This window comes from Rutilus rutilus (assembly GCF_951802725.1).
Source record: "Rutilus rutilus genome assembly, chromosome: 18".
NCBI classification, from domain to species: Eukaryota; Metazoa; Chordata; class Actinopteri; order Cypriniformes; family Leuciscidae; genus Rutilus; species Rutilus rutilus.
Genome location: NC_140231.1, coordinates 9,834,577 through 9,840,136, shown reverse-complemented (window position 1 = coordinate 9,840,136; position 5,560 = coordinate 9,834,577).

Below are 5,560 nucleotides of genomic sequence, written 5' to 3'. Positions count from 1 at the left end.
AGTGGAAATCTTAAAAACGCTCCACCGTCGCTTTCCCGTCTAAAGGGTAAAAACGCAGACTATCAGTTGGAGGGGCGTGGTTAAAGACGTTAAGCCGAAGCTCAACCCGTCAAACTTACAACATCAGAGAAGGACCGTCATTGCAGAGGGGAGGAGCATTTTCAGATTTTGATTAAAGATTACGAAGCCAAATCATTTTTTTGTGTGGATTGACTTGCACGGATGAATTGTTCACCACAAAACGAACAATTTGCACCAATAAAGTAAATATGGTAAATTTTGAATTCATGTGTACTTTAAACTAATTCGTTTAGTTTGGTTTCTTAAAATAACTTGATCTAAAATAAAGTTAGCCTACTAATCACTGTTACAATTTAACATTGTGAATGTTTTAAAATAACAAGAGTCCGAGTCCAACAGCATTTCAAGTAGTAAAAACCTTACCTTTGCGATTGAAATCCAACGTTGAAATGTTGTCAAACTTTTGTGAAACTGAATCTCTTAACGTGTACACCTTTATCGTCCATTCAATGACCGTCGTCCAATCAGTATAGGCTACGGAAATACGTCATTCATTATGCAAGATTTGAAATTTGCCGTGCATTGTTCGAGCTCAGCTAAATGCTATAGGCTAGTGTAACGGATGTGGAAAAACACACTCACACGTGGGCTTCTTTGTGCTTGCCTTTATCTTTTTGAAAATAAAATGGCACAAATCACTTTGGCTGAAGATAAATTACTGCAGACATTCAAGACCACAGCAGCGACACTCGAATCTGCTGCCATACAGCCAAACTTGTATGATACATATTAAACATATAACAGTATACATGAAACCTGTAACAATATCCCTGTAATTAATAATACAGTGTACTCATACAGGACAATCATTTGTATACGATAACAGGAAAACATCAATTGTTAACATTTATAACTAAAACACGAAAGCAACATACCTTTTTGAAAATAAAATGGCACAAATCACTTTGGCTGAAGATAAATTACTGCAGACATTCAAGACTAGAAAAATAGAAATTACACATTCACTCAACTCATAATACAAATAATTGTCAGAATGTTAAGACATAGACAATAACCGCTCGAAATCACTCGTGTGACGCATGTGGAAATTCAGCACATAGTATAACAACCTCAACAATCGTGTTAAAGCGTTAAATGGATTAAATATACGTTCAAAACATGTATGAAAGAAATTGCATCGAAAAGATTCACTTAAAACATATTATTATTACAATTAATCTGTTAATGAGTTAGAGCGTGAAAAAACATACATACCCACAGCAGTGACACTCAAATCTGCTGCAGTACAGCAAGAGAAGAGCGACAAAATACACTGTCTGCAGTACCATTAATAGCCACAGGAGGGGAGCCTTCGAACACCAATGAATATAACCAAATGCTTATTTTGTGAAATTCACACAACAAAACTCTTTAAATTAAATACTCTTTTTAAAGTCCCTGTAAAGGCAATTCTACAAAAAAATTCTAAACACATTATAAGTGCTAGAAATGTATTGCTAAAACATGTTACAAAGACTGAGAACTGTGAAGTACTAAATTGTGGAGTTAGACCGTTTAACAGTTTTTCACCCTTGCTGTGAGCCGGATTTTTTGGGCGGGGCTAAAACGGGGGCTCGATGACGCACTGCGACCCCCTGAGCTTGATTGGGCCCCTACTTGATGACGCACGGAGTCACTAAGCCTATCGCTCAATCGCGAGTTACTATCAGACAGCCTACAGTTTGCTAGCTACTATGCCCACGGCTCTGGCTATGCCTTCGTCATGTAAATGCGTATTCCCTGGATGCAATCACTTAGAAAACAGATCGGTGTCCTTATTTAAATTTCCGAAAAATGATCATATCAAGAAGAGGTGGATTTATCTTGTGAAGAGCTAACGTTACCTTGATGGAGAGCTGATGATCACCACCACACCCGCCTCTGTAGAGATCAGGATAGTTTACTTTCGTTGGAGACAACTGGAATTCACTGATAATCCGCTGTTACTGGTGAATGGGGCCGAACCGACTATCTCCCGCTGTCCGCTTCGGCCTTCATCCTCCCGTCGCGCCGACATGCACGAGCTGTGCGCGAGTCATATTTCCCGCGAGTGGGCGTGGTTTCAGCGCAGCCAGCGGACACGCCCCCAGCGTTTGAGAGCTGAGACTACTGCTCATTTTTTCGAGATTTTGATAGCTTATTTTATTTACTTGGCGGCTTTTTTAATCATTGAAATTGGGCTGGGTGGCTAATAACACATTTTTCGGTGGTATGACAAACTCAGAACACATACTTAATTTTGACTTTACAGGGACTTTAACCTTGTTACACTAGGCTATTTGAATATGGCATTTACCCAGTTACTTTTAAAATCGCTTTTAAAAACCAATGAGTGACAACAGGGCTCCAGACTAACTTTTTTCACCTCCGTCCTGGAACCGTCCTGAAAAACAATCTGAACCGTCCTAAAGTGAATGTCAACCGTCCCAAAATAAACATGTTGTTTCTGTACTTTGTTATTATCATCTATAGTTGTTAGTTGTTAGTCACATAATAAATGTGTTTTTTTATTTTTTATAAATACAACTTAAAACTAGTTTAACAACTAGTTAAACAACTATAAGAACAACTTTCTTTTGTTGCTTGATCAATATTAAGGACACAGACCGCATTAGGTTTATTACCCACTGTCACTTTAAGGATATATCGGATCATGTCCAATGACATTGCACTGATGCACATCCGATACACTCAAAACTTTTTAAGACATAACCAACATAGTTTACGTGAATACTCTCCAAAACGGACATTTCGACATAATGTTGTGTGTATTTGTCCATTCAGACATGAAAGAGAGCTCAATTCAGTACTCCGCGCTGTATAGGTGTCTATGTGTCTATGTGTAGGCTGGTAATAAATGAACTTTCGTCCTGTAGGCGTCCTGGAGAATATTTCTGTTCGTCCTAAACACATTTTCTATCGTCCCCAGGACGATAGGACGCCGTTAGTCTCGGGCCCTGAGTGACAACATTATCTGCATATGGCCATTGGATTGGAACAATTTTAAAAACAAATTTTAAAAGAACTGTACTGTTTGTATGGTATTAATGAGCACATTTGCTATCACTTAGGCGATTTAGGTGGTAGGAGAATTTCCATGCAAGTAAGTTGCGCTAGCAGCTGTATGTGGTTAGCTATGCAGTCTCACGCGTGCTGTTAACTTAGTCCCTTTCAGAGCGTCTGCTACATAAAATACTACAAAATAAAAGCGCATCGATGCTTACCCATTTTTTCTTAGATGATCCCATTTTCGTATGTCTTGCTAAATAATTCATTGTTTTTTTCGTCAAAACTGCAAAAACATGGTGATCACCACAGGTACAATGAGACCCCTCCCACTGCTGCGCGAGGGATGATGTCACCTGAGCGCGCATACATGTTTAAAATATATGTAAATAATGATCTGCATGCTTCATTACAAAAAAATCGTTTTGCTATGGTTATAAATATTAAAGAATGCTGTGCAAACCGACACTATATTATTATTAAGTTTTACCGCAGATATTTTGTTTTGGACAAGTTCATGACATTAGATAGCACATTTTCAGATACGTTCAAGAATTTATGTCAATTTTAAAATAATTTTTATGTTAATTATTGCTTCATTAAAACCATCCTTGATTGAACTTAAGACAAGTCATTTCCAGAAGTGGCAGAAGTGAATATTAGAAATTAAAATATGCACATATATTCTGCTGTGCAAAGGCAAAAGACCGTAACTTCGTTTTTGGTCGAAAATTTGTTATTTATATTTTTGGCACATTCAAGACCTCCTTTATCATGTGGATGAGTATCTTGAATCAATTCCGTTGTTTTTTCGAGAAAATAATGAGTTGTCTTAACAGTAACTTCCAAAAGCCCATGAGAAACCAAGGCAGAACACCGTAACACCAGTTACCGCTCTTTGGCTCAGTTTTGGAATGCTCAAATTGAGTTACGGTACTCTGCCTTTGTTTAGCCGTGTGTCAATATGAAGTTACTGTGCCGGTGTTCTATCAAATAATGCTACCTACCAGATTGTACGGTTATCTGCCTTTGTTTTACTGTCCATTAAAATTTTAATTACGGTGTAGCCTGTGTACTTTGTACAGCTGCCATAAGTCCCTCTAACATCTGATGTCCTCAGAGCTTTGTCCTGCACAAATGCGGTCAGAACATTTAGTATGGTCTGAAACCGCTCCATCGACAAACGTGCGATATCGATCTCGAAGGATTTGCAGAGTTGACAGAAAATTTTTACACATGCCGTAGCAGATGAAGACAACAAAGAACTAAAGCCCCGCCTCACCCAGTTTGGGTACCGGACCTGGTTGAAACACTCATGCATCTAGCTGGCAGAGTGCCAAAACTTCGCCGGCACCTTCAGCACCGACCCTAAACACGGTCGAGCCAACGCTGGACTAATAAATCTATGGAGGTATTTTGTCATGTCAAATGTATTAATAATGCCATCAGAATGCAACCAAAGCACAGGATAGCAATATGTAGATGGCTATAAATAATTGTAAATCATACAAAATAAATGCCATGATCACTAGATTTTATACAGGTGTTACTATAATGATTTTGTTAATGGTGATCAGCAACCAGATATTGATAATGTGGAAGTTACTGCCTTTTGCCTTGGCATGACTTCTCACTTTTTGCAGACAATACAAAGGCAGAGTACAGTAACTTTAAAATAGTGGTCAAAAGTCAAGTTTGAGCTCAAGATTTTTTTATGTACATACTTTTCATTACTAAAACATCTATTTGCCAGATTTCCAGTGTCCTACCTATAATTAATTTGGCGGGACAACTAAAAATCTTTAAAGTCACTTTTCTCAGTTCCACACTCTAGCGAGTTAAGGTCTTTTGCCTTTGTAGGGCAGTATTGCAAATTAATGTATTTACATAAATGGTTATCTAAATGTATATTTACATATAAAGGAAATAAATATATGTAAATATTTCCAATAACAATATTTACATGTGTTTAATATAAAAATGTAATTAACATTTTAAATATTACAATTTTCTTTTAAGACATTTAAATATATGAAAATCTATTTATTATTAATATATTTCAATTTATGTGACTTCTGTTTGGGGTTTTTGCAGTCAGTTTTGACCATAGACTGTAAAAAATAGGTTTTGACTGCAAATGTCACGTGCATAACGCTGGAATTGCTCTCCTGCAGATGGCTAAAAGTCAGTTCTTTCGTTTGTTTTTAATTTCATAAAGGAAACATTAATGTGCACGTGAGAAATCACACAGACAAAGAACATATATTCAATTTAATTAGTTATAATTAATAATAACTAAACAATATTGCTTACTCCTAACATTTAAAGATCGGCTAGATATTCGCATGCCTTTGAATGAGCAACTTTTACTTTCACTTTACCGCGACGCATTGCCTGTTATTTCACTGGAGTTCCGCCTTTAGAGGGCGCTCGTGTAACCGAAGCAATGACACACATCCGAGTCCAGGAGAAG